This window comes from Oncorhynchus nerka, linkage group LG15 (assembly GCF_034236695.1).
Source record: "Oncorhynchus nerka isolate Pitt River linkage group LG15, Oner_Uvic_2.0, whole genome shotgun sequence".
NCBI classification, from domain to species: domain Eukaryota; kingdom Metazoa; phylum Chordata; class Actinopteri; order Salmoniformes; family Salmonidae; genus Oncorhynchus; species Oncorhynchus nerka.
Window position 1 is genome coordinate 79,146,273 of NC_088410.1, and position 18,624 is coordinate 79,164,896.

Here is an 18,624-nt window from a genome sequence, read left to right on the forward strand (position 1 = left end):
CTGAAAGAACTTCTTTAGACTCTATGTGTCACGTTCTGACCTTAGTTCCTTTGTTTTGTCGTTGTTTTAGTATGGTCAGGGTGTGAGTTGGGGTGGGTATTCTATGTTTGGTATGGTTCTCAATCAGAGGCAGGTGTCGTTAGTTGTCTCTGATTGAGAATCATACTTAGGTAGCCTTTTTCCACCTGTGTTTCGTGGGTGTTTATTTTCTGTTTTGTGGTTCATCACTAGACAGGACTGTTTCGTTTGTTCATTCTTCCTAGTTGTTATTTTGGTTAGTGTTCAGCTTTCATTATATTAAAAATCATGAACACTTATCACGCTGCACCTTGGTCCTCACCTTCTTCCACTGACTTGATGGCCGTTACAGAAACACCCACCACCAAAGGACCAAGCAGTGTGGTAACAGGCAGCAGCAGCGATCGCAGGACTCCTGGACATGGGAGGAGATTCTGGACGGCAAGGGACCCTAGGCACAGGCTGGAGAATATCGCCGCCCAAGGCTGAGCTGGAGGCAGCGGTATGAGGAGGCAGCGTGGGTGGAAGCCCGAGAGGCAGCCCCAAAAATGTATTGGGGGAGGCACACGGGGAGTGTGGCTAAGTCAGGTAGGAGACCTGAGCCAACTCCCCGTGCTTACCATGGAGTGAGAGGGACCGGGCAGGCACTGTGTTATGCCGTGAGTCGCACGGTGTCCCGGTGCGTGTGCATAGCTCGGTGCGGTACATTGCAACGCCTCGTATCGGCCGGGCTAGAGTGGGCATCGAGCAGGTGCCATGAAGCCGGCTCAGCGCATCTGGTCTCCAGTGAGTCTTCTCGGGCCAGTGTACATTGCACCAGCCCTATGCACCAGCACAGCCCAGTGCGGGCTATTCCACCTCGCCGCACTGGCCTGGCTACGGGCAGCATTCAGCCAGGTAGGGTTGGGCAGGCTTGGTGCTCGAGACCTCCAGTGCGCCTCCACGGTCTGGTCTCTCCGGTGCCGACTCCACGCACCAGACCTTCGGTGGCAGCCCCCCGCACCAGACTGTCTCTCCGTCTCCTTCCTATAGGTGCTCCCGCCTGTCCAGTGCTGTCAGAGTCTTCCTCCTGCCCAGCGCTGTCAGAGTCTCCCGTCTGTCCTGAGCTGCCAGAGTCTCCTGTCTGTCCTGAGCTGCCAGAGTCTCCCGTCTGTCCTGAGCTGCCAGAGTCTCCAGTCTGTCCTGAGCTGCCAGAGTCTCCCGTCTGTCCTGAGCTGCCAGAGTTGCCCGTCTGTCCTGAGCTGCCAGAGTCGCCCGTCTGTCCTGAGCTGCCAGAGTCACCCGCCAATCAGGAGCTGCCAGAGCCGCCGGTCAGCCAGGAGCTGCCAGAGCCATCGGTCAGCAAGGAGCTGCCAGAGCCGTCAGTCAGCCAGGAGCTGCCAGAGCCGTCAGTCAGCCAGGAGCTGCCAGAGCAGTCAGTCAGCCAGGAGCTGCCAGAGCCGTCAGTCAGCCAGGAGCTGCCAGAGCCGTCAGTCAGCCAGGAGCTGGCAGAGCCGTCCGTCACGCCGGCGCCGCCAGAATCGCCCTTCACTCCGGAGCTGCCGGAGTCTCCCGTACGTCCGGTGCTGCCGGAATCTCCCGTCCATTCGGGACCCGGGGCTAAGGTCCCCAGTCCGAGGTCGGCGGCGAGGGTCGCCGTTTTTAAGAGGCCAAGGAGGCGGATAAAGAGGCGGAGAAAAACTATGGTGAAATGGGGTCCACATCCTGCGCCAGAGCCGGCACCGCGGACAGACGCCCACCCAGACCCTCCCCTATAGTTTCAGGTTTTGCGGCCGGAGTCCGCACCTGTGAGGGGGGGTACTGTCACGTTCTGACCTTAGTTCCTTTGTTTTGTCTTTGTTTTAGTATGGTCAGGGCGTGAGTTGGGGTGGGTAGTCTATGTTTGTTTTTCTATGTTGGTTTTTGAGTTTGGCCTGGTATGGTTCTCAATCAGAGTCGTTAGTTGTCTCTGATGGAGAATCATACTTAGGTAGCCTTTTTCCACCTGTGTTTCGTGGGTGTTTATTTTCTGTTTTGGGGTTCATCATTAGACAGGACGCTTTCATTTGTTCGTTATTCCTAGTTGTTATTTTGTTTAGTGTTAAGTTTTGATTATATTAAAAATCATGAACTCTTACCACGCTGCACCTTGGTCCTCACCTTATTCCACCCACGACGGCCGTTGGTGGTGGTAATGCACCTTAAAGTTGGTTGCCAACCGTCATATAAAGTCAGAAGAAGGAGACTGAAGGAGGAGAAATTACTAGAAACGAACTAAATTTACCCTGTTCTATGGGAATGAATTGTTGGAGTAGAGGTCCTTGTACATTTCAGGTAAAATAACAACCCAATGTTTATATCCCAGGACAAATTAGCTAGCAACAGCAAGCTAGCTAAATGGCCGTGATTGTTTCATGCATTTCGACCTGTCCCCAAATAAATAAAGTTGGTTCAGACTTCGTTTTGATATTTCAACATGCGTGTCCTGATCTCATCTGGTGTGGGTGGACAAAATCAACCTGCGAGCGATGCCGCACGAGGCCACACGCACGTGCCCGGTCTAGTCAACATGTGAGAGGAAGGAGTGACAACCCTGTGTCTGAATATGTTGACTAATGATGTCTCACAGCTCTAGACACCATTATATTTGAAAGGCAAAGAACACCATCATTGTCTCTCCAAATAGCTCTTTAAAAAATAAAGTCATGAAAATCCAGATCGAGATGGAGAGACTTGTGTTGGAGGTTGTCTTTCTCATACACCTTCACAGTCATGTGGGCAGTGGACCCTTTTATTACAGCAAGTACAACATTGACAAACATAATATCTTTACTATTCACAGAAAGAGGCAATGTTCTTTAGAATGCCCAAGAGGGCTGAATGGTAAAGAGGAGCCTCAAGCTACAGCATCGACACCTGCCTTCTTCAAAAAATGATTCATCTTGCTTTGTGTCTGTTCCGCATGGTGTGGAAACACACACACTGACGGATTTCACATTGACTGACTTCTGCTCTCACACACACGTGAGCACATAAATACACACACACACACAAACACAGGCACACACACACACAAACACCGTGTAAACACGTCCAAACGCTGTTGTTTCAGCCACTTAATATTCCCCCAGACGATGAGTTTCACTAGGCCAGAGCACAACAAACAAACAAAGAGAGAAACACCAACAGACAAACAAGCCCAATCTGTTTCCTCAGCTGTGGACTCTGCATGGTGTGTGGTGTAAGGGGATGGGGGATGACGGAGCCAATGGACATTTGATCTGAGAGCCTGGAGGAGTGTGTGAGGAGTATGTAAGCAGTGTGTGTGGACTGCTAATGTGTGATTTTGGGCCGTCATTAGCATGCTGGAGGGCGGGCCTGAGAAACGCATCGCCAACCACCAGCGCCGCCACAGCAACCACTGATGGGGTCTGTCCAATTCCCCCCAGGCACACCCGTCAACATCTTCATCAAAACACACAAATGCACACACATGCGCGCACACACAATTCTCTTGGCTGGCTCCCAGCTGCTCTCTCCCTACAGCTGTATGTGGAGAAAAACAAAACTACACCCACACGCTAACCTCAGAGTTCCGCTTCCTCTGACGGAAGCCTGTCAAAAACACCAGTCATGTCTTTCGTATCAAAGAACATATGTGACCCATTCCAGAAAGCTAGGCGTATGTCGAACATCACTACTTAAATCCTCTTTGGGATAGTGGGTAGCATTTCCACTTTTTGATAAATAGCGTGCCCAATTTCAACTTCCTGCTACTTATGCCAAGAATATAAGATATGCATATTATTAGTAGATTTGGATAGAAAACACTCTGTTTCTATCTAAGTTTCTAAAACGGGTTGAATCATGTCTGTGAGTATAACAGAACTTATGTAGCAGGCAAAACCACCGAGGACTAACCATTCAGATTTTTTTTGAGGTCACTGTCGATTCAATGAGGTTTCATTGGGAAACTATATTTCTAAGGCACTTGTTTGCAGTTACTACCACTTCCACTGGATGTCACCAGTCTTTGGAAATTGGTTGAGGTTATTCCTTTGTGTAATGAAGAAGTACGGCCATCTTGAATTTGTGTAATTTGAAGTGTACTTTTTGAGAAGGCGCATGACTAGAAAAGTAGCGTGAGTTTGTTGTCTTCCTGTATTGAACACAGATTGTCCCGTCTACAATTTGATTGATTATTAACGTTTAAAAATACCTAAAGTTGTATTACAAAAGTAGTTTGAAATGTTTTGGCAATGTTTACAGGTAACTTTTGAGATATTTGTTAGTAACGTTGCGTGAATTGGAAGCTGTTTTTTTCTGGATCAAACGCGCCAAATAAATTGACATTTTGGATATATATCGACGGAATTAATCGAAACAAAAGGACCATTTGTGATGTTTATGGGACATATTGGAGTGCCAACAAAAGAAGCTCATCAAAGGTAAGGCAGGATTTATATTTTATTTCTGTGTTTTGTGTGGTGCCTGCAGGGTTGAAATATGCTACTCTCTCTTTGTTTACTGTTGTGCTATCATCAGATAATAGCATCTTATGCTTTCGCCAAAAAGCCTCTTTGAAATATGACATGTTGGCTGGATTCACAACGAGTGTAGCTTTAATTTGGTATCTTACATGTGTGATTTAATGAAAGTTTGATTTTTATAGTATTTTATTTGAATTTGGCGCTCTGCATTTTCCCTGGCAATTGTCAAGTGGGACGCGACTGTCCCGCCTATCCCAGAGAGGGTTAACACAAAAGACATTTAAACATTTAAACTTATACAAACATTTGCCTTTGGAACTTGTGAACTTTCAAGTGCCTTAATAACAAACGTGCATGCCATCTATAAATACGAATAAAATTGTTAAATTATGAACCTGGTTGGTTTAGCCACAGAAAAAGGCAGGAACCTTCCCGTTAGCCATGATTGACTGAGATAATGGATGGGCTGGACATGCCGACAGATAAGTTCAGATTGATCTGCCATGTAGCATGCTTCTGTCTATAACACAAGCTGCTCAGTATGTGTAGATAATCCCTGCTACCACGGCTTTTTAAAAAGATATTATGAAGAACTGCAAAATTGTTGCTACTGCTCTCAATATTGCTGCCCTGAATTTAACATGCATATCGACAAAGATTCTAAGGGAATAGTTGTCATGGACTACTTTCTGGTGGATGATCATGCCATGTTGACTCTCTCTGACTGAAAATGAATCAGACAATGAGGAAATCCTTAGGTAAAAACAGTTTAATTGAACCTGACATTGTAGAGTCTTCTGATGAAAGGGATGGGAAAGAAACGGCGATCAACGATACTGTTGTCACAGAAGAAGTTGACCAAGTTTGAAATCAGTAGAATGCCCGGTGGAAGAGGAGTATGATTGCAAATGAGGAGGGAGTTGAAAAGAGAACACAGAAGGCTGTTGTATAAAACACCTGTCTCCGGATTACATCTTCAAACTAAGGGCAACCATGGCATCCATGACAGAGGGGGAGAAGCGTTCATCCATGTATATGGGCAAAAGTGTAGCTACATTTTCAGATATTATACTTTTCTAATATTATATTATACGTTTGTCGTAAAGTCATTTTCATTACAAATTAAAGTGTAATGTTAGCTAGCTAGCAGACGTTAGCTGGCTGGCTCACCAGCTAATGTTACGTGTATAATCTTTGTAGTAATTTACATTTACATTTAAGTCATTTAGCAGACGCTCTTATCCATTATCTCAGAAATCAATTTACATTACTAACTATAGCCTATAGCTAGCTAGCTAACATTGAACCTAGTTGGTTAGCTTTAGCTACCTGCAGATTCATGCATGGTACATGGTAGTACTGTATGGGTTGGGATTATGGTTCACTGTTTAGACAAAAGACTAAACAAAAGACTCCACTATGCAAGTAACCATTTCACTGTACCATTTACACCTTCTACATCTTGTGCATGTGACAAATAAACTTTGATTTGATTTAATATATTGTGTGTAATGTGAAGAACAACATGACCTACACCAAAGTCAGATTAGGATATGGGCCAAGAACTAGATCAAATGTATTTTACTACTACTTTCACCACTTTTAGTATTGAAAGCTTTGGTAGTTTACTACACTACCTTACTCACTCTGTTTAGCACAAGGCCTCACATGTGAATCCTTAAAGAGATTGGGTGGGGCTAAGGCTTAAGAATGTGTGAACGATGCTGAATGGGTGTAGACAAAGAAGAGCTCTCCAGTAGGTGTACCAAAAACATTCATGAGACATTTTCTCAAAAGTGGGGTTACAAATGTATCAACTTTCAAAGCAGAATTAACTTCTTATGGCTGGGGGACAGTATTGAGTAGCTTGGATGAATAAGTTGCCCAAATTAAACAGCCTGCTCCTCAGTCTCAGTTGCTAATATATGCATATTATTATTAGTATTGAATAGAAAACACTCTTAAGTTTCCAAAAACTGTCAAAATATAGTCTGTGAGTATAACAGAACTGATATTGCAGGCAAAAACCCTGAGGAAAATCAAACCAGGAAGTGGCTTCTTTTTTTGAAAACTCCATATTCCATAGCCTGCCTTTGCTCCATTTAAAGGGATATCAACCAGATTCCTTTTCCTATCGCTTTCTCAAGGTGTCAACAGTCTTCAGACATAGTTTCAGGCTTTTATTTTGAAAAATGAGCAAGAAAGATAACATTGCACCATTGTATGGCCGGGAGCCAGTAACGTTTTGAATGCGCAACAGAGTTTGGGCAGCCATTGCCTTTCCCTCTCCTGCTGAAAAAGAGAGTTGCGGGTTGATATATTATCGATTGTATATGTTAAAAACAACCTGAGGATTGATTATACAAAACGTTTGACATGTTTCTGTGGACATTACGGATACTATTTGGAATTTGTCTGCGTTGTCGTGACCGCTCTTTCCTGTGGATTTCTGAACATAACGCGCCAAACAAATGGAGGTATTTTGGATATAAAAATAATCTTAATGGAACAAAAGGAACATTTATTGTGTAACTGGGAGTCTCGTGAATGAAAACATCCGAAGATCAAAGGTAAACGATTCATTTGATTGCTTTTCTGATTTTCGTGACCAAGCTACTTGATGCTAGGTGTTCATAATGTTTTGTCGAGCGATCTATAAACTTACACAAACGCTTGGATTGCTTTTGCTGTAAAGCATATTCTCAAAATCTGACACGACAAGTGGATTAACAAAAGGCTAAGCTGTGTTTTGCTATATTGCACTTGTGATTTCATGGATATAAATATTTTTAGTAATATTATTTGCAATTCATGCAATTAAGCGGTTGTTGATGAAAATTATCCCGTTTAACGGGATGGCAGCCATAAGAACTTCCCATTGTTTCTCAACTGCAGTTTATGATATACCATTTTCTATCTCTGAGTCTCTACTTTAACAAAATTTTGCCAAATATCACAGAATCAAAGTGGTGGGTCACATATAAAGTTATCTACGCCAACCATGAGCAGTAAAAGCCAAGAGCAGAGAAGGGTCTTCACAGGTAACTCATAAATTGAAAGTCTAGTGCTATATCTGTATTACCGGTTGGGTGACTAACACCTGGCTCCTCTGAGGCTCTAACACAAGGCTCCTCTCAGGCTCAAACAAAAGGCTCCTCTCAGGCTCAAACAAAAGGCTCCTCTCAGGCTCTAATACCAAACTCCCCTCAGGCTGTAATACCAAGCTCCCCTCAGGCTATAATACAAGGCTCCTCTCAGGCTTTAATAATGAGCCCCTGTCAGGCACTAACACCAAGCTCCTTTCAGGCTCTAACACCAAGCTCCAACATAAGGCTCCACTCAGGCTCAGGCTTGTTTACAGTTGCCAGTCCAGTTCACTAGGCCTTAACAAGCACCCAATGACCTGACTGACTTATTGATCCCTCCCGTGCCAAGAGGTGTAGGAGCATGTGTACTGACATCCACCAGCTCGCAAAGAGACCTGACACCACTGGGCTGGCCTGACCAGGTTACACCTTCACTCCCACCTCCACCAGACGGCAGGCTTTGGAAAAGAGACTGATACTGTAGGAGGACTGACAAGCAGGACCTCATCTGGAAATAAATGGACCAGCAGGAACTGCCAGATGGATGAGTCAGGCCAAAGAGAGAGGACTGCCAAGAGCAGGGTGGTCCATGGACTTGGAGTTCGCTGCAAATCTCTTGTATGGAGAATTGTGTGTTTTATGTAATACAAATCAATCAGACACTCAGGCCTGTAGAATAATAGTGAAGACATCACAACTATGACATAACACAGATGGAATCATGTAGTAACCCAAAAAGTGTTAAACAAATCAAAATATGTTTTATATTTTAGAATCTTCATAGTAGCCACCTTTTGCCTTGATGACAGCTATGCACAATCTTGGCATTCTCTCAACCTGCTTAATAAGGTACAGTCGTCACCAGGAACGCTTTTCCAACAGTCTTGAAAAGAGTTCATACATATGTTGAGCACTTCCTTTACTCATCCCAACTCATCCCAAACCATCTCAATTGGGTTGAGGTTGGGTGATTGTGGAGGCCAGGTCATCTGATGCACAACTCCATCACTCTCCTTCTTGGTTAAATAACCCTTACATAGCCTGGAGGTGTGTTTTTGGTCATTGGTCATTGCAGCGAGAAACCACTGATTCACACAATCTCCTCTGAACAGTTGATGTTGAGATGTGTCTGTTACATGAACTCTGTGAAGCATTTATTTGGGCTGCGATGGTAGGCCGTCATTGTAAATAAGAATTTGTTCTTAACTGACTTTTCTAGTTAAATAAAGGTCAAATTAAATTAAATTTAAAAAAGGTGCAGTTAATTGCCGATTTCTGTGGCTGGTAACTCTAATGAACTTATCCTGTGCAGTCTTCCTTTCCTGTGGTGGTCCTCACGAGAGCCAGTTTCATCATAGCGCTTGGTGGTTTTTGCGACTGCACTTGAAGAAACTTTAAAAGTTGAGTGACCTTGATGTCTTAAAGTAATGATGGACTGTTGTTTCTCTTTGCTTATTTGAGCTGTTCTTGCCATAATATGGACTTGGTCTTTTACCAAATAGGGCTATCTTCTGTATACCACACCTACCTTGTAACAACACAACTGATTGGCTCAAACGCATTAAGAAGGAAAGAAATTTCACAAATTAACTTTTAACAAGGCACACCTTTTAATTGAAATGCATTCCAGGTGACTTCTACTCATGAAGCTGGTTGAGAGAACGCCAAGAGTGTGCAAAGCTGTCATCAAGGCAAAGGGTGGTACTTTGAAGAATTTCAAATATAAAATATTTTTTGATTTGTTTAACACTTTTTTGGTTACTACATGATTCCATATGTGTCATTTCATAGTTTTGATGTCTTCACTATTATGTTGCAATGAAGAAAATAGTAAAAATTCAGTAAAGCCCAGGAATGAGCAGGTGTGTCCAAACTTTTGACTGGTACTGTATATATATATATATATATATGTGTGTATATATATGGGGAGGGTCGTGTTTCATACACACACACAGGCAAAGATTTTTAGCTGGCAGGTAGGCAGACATTGGAATAAGTTTCTAAATGACAAAGTGTGGGCTTTGCATAGGCACGTTTATTCTGAGACTGGAATAAAATGTCAGGAACGTAAAATAACATTATTTCCAAACTAAAAATAATGGTTCTGTTCTGAAACAGTATGCTGTAGATCCCTTTTGTTCGAGGTTCTGATTCTGTTCCTCTAAAAATGTAGTTATTTTCCAGTTTTCGTTTCTGTTTCCTGGTTTCAACCCCTGGTTTGTTATGTCTGTCTGGCCTATGCTATGTCTCCCATTCTTTTGCAGTGCATTTATGTAAAGCAAATATCTGTGATATTTGAAATAAATATTTAATCTAATCTAAGGAAATATATAATGTTGTGAGCATGTCTGAAGTGTGTACAGTAAGAGGCAGATGTATGCTAAATGTAAGGCTGTCTAAGGAGAGGAGGCAGCGTGCAGCTACAGAGTTCATGGGGAACATGTTCCAGTCTGATGGGGGTTAACAGCCAGCTGTAGACAAAGAAAGGGTTGCCCCTGCTGTCATGTGATTCCTAAACACAACACCAAAGCAACACCCAGAACATTGCCTGTTCATTAGCAGTTAAAGACACACTCCTCTCCAAACCGTCTCTCTCTCTGCTGAAAAACCTCATTCAAGCCTAATTGACAGCTTAAATGGCTGCAGAAATCTGTGCTTTGTCAAGGCAATCTTTCTTTCTTTCATTTCACACTTTTATCATAACTCAGAAAGGACAGTCTGGCATAAACAAGACAGTGTTGCTAAAGCATACAAAAGGCTGTACTCAGAATCTGAGGCTTCACTCAGTCTCACTGTGTCAGTGTGACAGAATTACGACAGCCATCCTGCACAGACAGATGGACGGACAGATAGACACCCAGACAAACAGATAGACAGACACACAACAGATGTGTGGAGCGACCGTAACACGCACTGTAACTCACATGGTAGGAGGCCCTCTCCTCTCTGTCCAGGGGTCTGGTGACAAACATCTTGCCGTGCACAGGGTCAATGTTGTACACGTCAATGGGAGGCTGGTCCGCCCCTGCTCCAGTGATGCTGTAGCGTATCCCTTTCTCCAGGTCCTGGTCCGAGCGGATCTGGCAGAGGGAGATAGAAACACGATGACATGTTGTATGAGACTCAAAGCATGGCTCAGAAGTGGTAGAGGGAAATAGTGATGTGCGGGTTGACTCATAACCCACAGTCCCAGCAGTTATATCGGCAGGGAGGGTCATGAAATATTGTGTGGATGAAGGGCAGGTGGATGGCAGGCTGGCTGAATAAAGAGAAAACAATGCATAAAAAAATCTATAAATGTATCATTCTTGTGCAATTCATATCTATAGGCTACATTGAGGTTTTATTTTCATTATTTTTTTATCTGGCATTAGGCAATAGGTACAAAAAAGCTTTAGGGCAAGTGTCAAACTAATTTCACGGATGTCCGAGTGTCTGCGGGTTTTTCGCTCTATCCTTGTACTTGATTGATGAATTAAGGCCAATAATTAGTAAGGAACTTCCCTCACCTGGTTGTCTAGGTTTTAATTGAAAGGGAAAACCAAAAACATGCAGACACTCGGCCCTCCGTGGAATGGGTTTGAAACACCAGCTTTAGTGCATGAATGTAGCCTAGACACGCCAAATGCACGCCAATCACCAAATGCTTTAGGGAACTTCGGTGGAAAAAGTTAACTTCAATCCACTGAGTTAAAAAGGACAATGTCAGAGTCATTTGAGTCATGCAGTCAAAAGTTTGGACACACCTACTCAGTTTTTGTTGTTGTAATTTATACTATTTTCTACATTGTAGAATAATAGTGAAGACATCAAAACTATGAAATAACACATATGGAATCATGTAGCAAAATATATTTTTTATTTGAAATTCTTCAAAGTGCCACCCTTTGCCTTGATGACAGCTTTGCACACTCTTGGCATTCTCTCAACCAGCTTCATGAGTAGAAGTCACCTGGAATGCATTTAAGTTAAAAGGTGTGCCTTGTTAAAGGTTCATTTGTGGGATTTCTTTCCTTCTTAATGCGTTTGAGCCAATCAGTTGTGTTGTGACAAGGTAGGTGTGGTATACAGAAGATAGTCCTATTTGGTAAAAGACCAAGTACATATTATGGCAAGAACAGCTCAAATAAGCAAAGAGAAACAACAGACCATCATTACTTTAAGACAAGGTCAATCAACTTTTAAAGTTTCTTCAAGTGCAGTTGCAAAAACCACCAAGCGCTATGATGAAACTGGCTCACATGAGGACCACCACAGGAAAGGAAGACTGCACAGGATAAGTTAATTAAAGTTACCAGCCACAGAAATCGGCAATTAGCCCTATTTTGTAAAATATCAAAAAGTCAATATTATGCAAGAACAGCTCAAATAAGCAAAGAGTAATGACAGTCCATCATTACTTTAAGACATGAAGGTGAGTCAAAGCTGAAAATTTCAAGGACTTTGAAAGCTTCTGTCATGGCGTTGGCCTGTTGGGGGGGTTAAGACCCCCATAAATACCTTCCCCTTTTCCCTCTCTACTTCATAGAGTTGACTCTTGTAAAGCCTTTGTAACATAGAGAGTCTGGTAACATCGAAAGGTGGGAAACGGAACCATATTTCGGTAATCCAACCAGTTAAAAATATGCGTTGGTACTTAATGAATATGATCTCAGATCAGTTGTTGTCTGAGACATTACTACTAATGACAGGATGACAAACTGTATCTTGGAAAGTAGACACATTCAGATGCACATGGAATTGTTGTGCAATTTAAATGTTTAAATATGAAACTATTTGTGAAAAGATTAAATGTAGTTTTAGCTTCTTAAATGAGAGAACAGTTTGTCATAGAGAAACTCTGCTCACTTAGAGGCTCTGCCCAAGTGAACAGACTTTGGTTGTAAACTATGAAACATGCCATTCTTTCACCACTATATAAACCCGTTGATGAAAATTCACCTTTCTGTTCCAAGGACGTGAGGATGACGGTCCTACGTTAAAAGGGCTCAGATAATAAATACGGAATTAGCATCAATGTGTTCAATGTGACGATCGACACTCCGAAAGGATGAATTTCGACTATATCAGCCAGAATATAGCACGAGCTTAAAAGTATGGCAACTTGGTATGAACTTTGAACTCTTATTCACTAAAGAAGTGATACCTCTGCTTTAGCAACAGCAGCTGTAAACGTGGGCTAGGAGAGGACGGACAGAGTATCCATTCTACCACCCTCCAGTTCACCACTAGACATTCTTCAGAGGACAAGAGATCCATGCTGGACAACCCAGCCGTCTATCTACGACCGATCTACTGAAGCGCAGCTCAGAGTAAATATTTATTGCATTTTCCTTTCTCAAATGGGCGGTTATTTAGAATGCATAAGATACTGAATTTACGATAGCATAGCTGCCTACGGCCCGATAGACACACAAAATCTTTTTGTTCCTCAGTCTTCCCGCTCTTTCATTCAAAACCCGACCCCCTTTCTTTGTGTAACCAGCCGTTTACTAGGGACATTTTCCATTATGACATAATTTCTAATCAATGTATGATCAATTCTGTGTAGATGTAATTCTGTGTGATTATTTAGGTATTTAGTAAATAAATAATTAAACCAAATTTTGCATTGCTGATTCAACTTGTTAGCCACGGTTCGTGAAGATAACCAAGAATTTACAACTTTCAGATGAGACTGAATAAAGTGACGATTAAATATTGACTGCTACTGATTTAAAAGATTACCAGGTCGTTAAGAGTTTATTCGGAAGATAACAGCTCTATAAACATTATTTCGGGGTGCCCTGACTTTCTTGTAAATGACATTTACCTGATTAGCTTAATCAATTTATAGAATAACATGTCATATCACTTAATCCAGCATAGCCAAAGACACGTCACTTCTTTAAGTGCAGTCGCAAAAACCATCAAGCGCTATGATGAAACTGGCTCTCATGAGGACTGCCACAGGAGAGGAAGACCCAAAGTTACCTGTGCTGCAGGGGATAAGTTCATTAGAGTTAACTGCACCTCAGATTGCAGCCCAAATAAATGCTTCACAGAGTTTAAGTAACAGACACATCTCAACATCAACTATTCAGTGGAGACTGCGTGAATCAGGCCTTCATGGTCAAATTGCTACAAAGAAACCAATGCTAAAGGACAAAAAATAAGAAAAAGAGACGTGCTTGGGCCAAGAAACTCAAGCAATGGACATTAGACCAGTGGAAATCTGTCCTTTGTTCCAAAGAGTCCAAATTTGAGATTTTTGGTTCCAAACGCCGTGTCTTTGTGAGACGAAGAGTAGGTGAACGGATGATCTACGCATGTGTGGTTGTTTAACACTTTTTTGGTTACTACATGATTCCATATGTGTTATTTCATAGTTTAGAGGTATTCACTATTATTCTACAATGTAGAAAATTGTCAAATTAAAGAAAAACCCTTGAATGAGTAAGTGTGTCCAAACTTTTTACTGGTACTGTATGTGAGGATTGCTGGGAGGTGGTCCATAGCGGGGTCATGCCCCTATCCGGACATTGTGCATTTTTCAAACACCTGAAACAGCTTTTTCCTGCAAGCTAGAGCCATAACTATTATGCTTAATTTTATGTATAAAATACTATATTTTTCTGCATATCTAAACATACCTATTGAACTGTCTGTATCCTCCTGACTGGCGGAACTTTTTTCAATTAGGGATAGGCGTCCCGTTAAAGAGAGAGTTGTAAATCATGCAGCGCCATGTGTCATGATCGCAGATTTTAGTGAAACAAAAAATGCCAGTACATATAAGTGTCTTATATCGTCTGAAAGCTTAAATTCTTGTTAAGATAACTGCACTTTCCACTTTACAGTAGCTATTACTGCGAAAAAATGCCATGCTATTGTTTGAGGAGAGCACCTAACAACAAAACACTTTTTTCACCACAATAGTTTGATAAATTCACCTCTGAAGTTCAAATGTGTACTTACATTCTGAAATCTTGCTCTGATTTATCATCCAAAGGGTCCCAGAGACAACATGAAGTGTCATTTGGTTAGATCAAATCCTTTTTCATATCCTAAAAAGGTCCACATAGCATGCACGATCGATTTTGTATTTCCACTCGTTCAATTTGCAAAGAAGGGAATCTGTTCAAAGCTAACCCTAAACATTGTTTCAACCAGTCAAATCATGTTCGTATTTATTCCTCAGAGATCATAGAATGTAATCAGACTTCACTATATCATTAGGGGTGTAGTAGATCCTATATGACACCAAATTTGGTCAAGAGCGACGCCTTCATGGCATGCCGATAATGCGGGCGCTCTTCACTTGGTCGACTGTAACTTTGTCAAATAAGCACCAATCGGGGTCAAACAAAGCTAGCTAGATAGCCAATGAGCTGGGCTTTACGGGAGTATCGGGAAACCTGCTAACCTTGTGCGACAGCAAGCCTTTTCCTTTTGGAGAAAGATTATAAGAATATGGAGAGCTATGAAAACTAGGTGTTTTGCAAATGTTGAACTTACAATATGGCTACTAATACTGGAAATAGTGGAAAAGCTAAATCAAAGTCCAAGTATACAGATTTGATGGTATTCTTGCAGAAAAATGTAATATGAATGTAAATGTCTCCTTCGCGATTTGCCCAAATGTACCTGGGGGACTTCCACACTAAATGTCATGTAGTTTGCTCATACTTCAAGTTATCCATCTGAAACTTTGCACATATACTGCTGCCACCTTGTGGACACCACCGGAATTACAACCAGCGTGATGGCTTGGGACCTTTCTGTTGCATTTCAAAGATGGTGGTAGAAAACACACAGTTGTTTTTTTCTCTGTATTTTCTTCTACCAGATCTATTGTGTTATATTCTCCGATATTCAATTCACATTTACACAAACCTCAAAGTCTTTACTATCAAATGGTACCAAGAATATGTATATCCTTGCTTCAGGGCCTGAGCTACAGGCAGTTAGATTTGGGTATGTCATTTTAGGCAAAAATTGAAAAAAAGGGGCTATCCCTAAGAAGAACCTACATATGCTTCTCTGCATGCTTTTCTAATTTCTACCAACCTTGCCAGCAGGCACGTCAGCTAAGAAAGTTAGACAAGCTAGCTACTCTAACTTGATTGATAGCTGGTAGCTAGTTATGAAGTTGGGAGATTGGGAACCTATCTGGGCTAGCCACAGCCAACTTAATAAAATTGCTATGTGGCTAGTAGTATTACAGAGAAGAAAAAAAAATCTAATAGGGCACGTGCCCTGTGCCCCCAATGGGCATGACGCCTCTGGTCAGAATTTAATTCATTAAGAGAAAAGCTGTTAAATTGAGAATTGAAAAGAGAAGGAAGGGCCAGAACAATAATCATTACATTACATTACATTTAAGTCATTTAGCAGACGCTCTTATCCAGAGCGACTTAATAATGTTTGGGAAAGATTTGGGGAAGTGGTAAAAGAGGATGATAACAGTGCCAGCTATGCATACTACACTGCTGACTTGCCTCTGCAGCTAATGCAGGGTTGGTCTTGGTCGATCCCTGGATGGTACACCAGCTGCTGCTGGAAGTGATGTTGGAAGTGGTGTTGGAAGGCCATGTAGAGGGAATTCTTCCCTCTGGTCTAAGGAGATACCAATGCCCCAGAGCAGTGAAGGGGACTTTGCCCTGAGTAAGGTGCCATATTTCTGATGGGGCGTTAAATGGGTGTCCTGACTTTCCGGTGTCCTGGCTAAATTCCCAATCTGGCCACCTAATCATCCCCAATTTCCTCCCCGTAACTCTTCCCCTGGTCATCGCTTTAAAAGAGTACACTATATATGCGATAGTATGTGGACACCCCTACGAGTGGATTCGGCTATTTCAGCCACACCCATTGTTGAAAGATGTATAAAATCGAGCACACAGCCATGCAATCTACATAGACAAACATTCGCAGTAGAAATGGCCTTACTGAAAGCTCAGTGACTTTCAAGCCGAATTTCTTCAGCCTCCTGAGATTAAAGAGACACTGTTGTGTCTTCTTCACCACACTGTCTGTGTGGGTGGACCATTTCAGTTTGTTAGTGATGTGTATGCTGAGGTACTTGAAGCTTTCTACCTTCTCCACTGCACTTCTGTGGATAGGGGGCTGTTCCCTCTACTGTTTCTTGAAGTCCACGATCAGCTCCTTTCTTTTGTTGACATTGGATGAGAGGTTATTTTCCATCACACTCCCAGGGTCCTCACCTCCTCCCTGTAGACTGTCTCGTCATTGTTGGTAATCAGCTAACTTGATGATTGCAATGGAGGTGTGAATGGCCATGCAGTCATGGGTGAACAGGGAGTACAGGAGGGGGCTGGGCATGCACCCTTGTGGGGCCCCAGTGTTGAGGATCAGTGACGTGGAGGTGTTGTTTCCTACCTTCATCACCTGAGGGCGGCCAGTCAGGAAGTCCAGGACCCAGTTGCACAGGGCAAGGTTCAGACCCAGGGCCTCGAGCTTAATGATGAGGGTAATGATGAGGGTACTATGCTGTTCATTAAGCTATAGTCAATGAACAGCATTCTTACATAGGTATCCCTCTTGTCCAGATGGGATAGGGCAGTGTGCAGTCCAATGGCAATTGCATAGTCTGTGGATCTATTGGGGCGGTAAGCAAATTGAAGCGGGTCTAGGGTGACAGGTAAGGTAGAGGTGATGATCCTTGACTAGTCTCTCACAGCACTTCATGATGACAGAAGTGAGTGCTACGGGCGATAGTAATTTAGTTCAGTTACCTTTGCTTTCTTGGGTACAGGAACAATGGTGCCCCTCTTGAAGCATGTGGTGACAGCAGACTTGGACAGGGAGAGATTGAATATGTCCGTAAACACTCCAGCCAGCTGTCCTGCACATGCTCTGAGGAACCGGCTAGGGATCCCGTCTGGGCCGGCAGCCTTGCGAGGGTTAACACACTTAAATGTCTTACTCATGTTGGCCATGGAGAAGGAGAGCCAACCGTAGTTAGTAGCGGGTTTCTTTGGTGGCACTGTGTTGTCCTCAAAGTGGGCGAAGAAGGTGTTTAGCTTGTCCGGAAGCTTGACGTCGGTATCCTGGTTTTCCCTTTGTAGTCTGTGATTGTTTGCCACATACGTCTTGTGTCTGAGCCGTTGAATTGCGACTCCACTTTTGCCTGTTTCATTGCCTTATGGAGGGAATAACTACACTGGATGTATTCAGCCATATTCCCAGTAACCTTGCCATGGTTTAATGCGATGGTTCTTGCTTTCAGTTTTGCGCAAATGCTGCCATATATCCACTGTTTCTGGTTAGGGTAGGTTTTAATAGTCACAGTGGGTTCAATTATCTCCTATACACTTCCTGACAAACTCAGTCTCCGTATCAATGTATTCGTCAATGTTATTCTCGGAGGCTACCCGGAACATATCCCAGTCTGCGTGATCAAAACAATCTTGAAGCATGGATTCCGATTGTTCAGACCAGCGTTGAATAGTCCTTTGCACGGGTATTTCCTGTTTAAGTTTTCTACCTACAGGAAGGGAGGAGACAAATAGAGTCGTGATCAGATTGGCCGAAGGGAGGTCGGGGGAGGGCCTTGTAGCCATCCCGGAAGTTCGAGTAGCAGTGGTTAAGTGTTTTAGCAGCGCGAGTACTACAGTCAATGTGTTGATAGAACTTCGGTAGCGTTTTCCTCAAATTTGCTTTGTTAATATCCCCAGTTACAATAAATGTGGCCTCAGGATATGTGGTTTCCAATTTGCATAACGTCCAGTGAAGTTCTTTGAGGGCCGTCGTGGTATTGGCTTGAGGGGGAATATACACGGCTGTAACTATAATCGAAGAGAATTCTCTTGGGAGGTGTTACAGTCTGCAATTGATTGTGAAATATTCTAGGTCGGGTGAACGAAAGGACTTGAGTTCCTGTATGTTACCACAATCACAACATGAGTAGTTAATCATGAAACATACACATATATCAAGAGAGAGCCATGAGAGAGCCATGTTTCCGTGAAATAGAGTATGTTACAATCCCTGATGTCTCTCTGGAAGGAAATCCTCACCCTGAGCTCGTCAACGTTATTATCCAGAGACTG

General features: G+C 42.8%; 1 pseudogene; it reads right to left on the reverse strand.

Annotated features, from left to right (window-relative positions):
* The window catches only part of LOC115143352 (cadherin-4-like), a 362,505-nt pseudogene that overhangs the window by 59,596 nt on the left and 284,285 nt on the right, over positions 1-18,624 (reverse strand).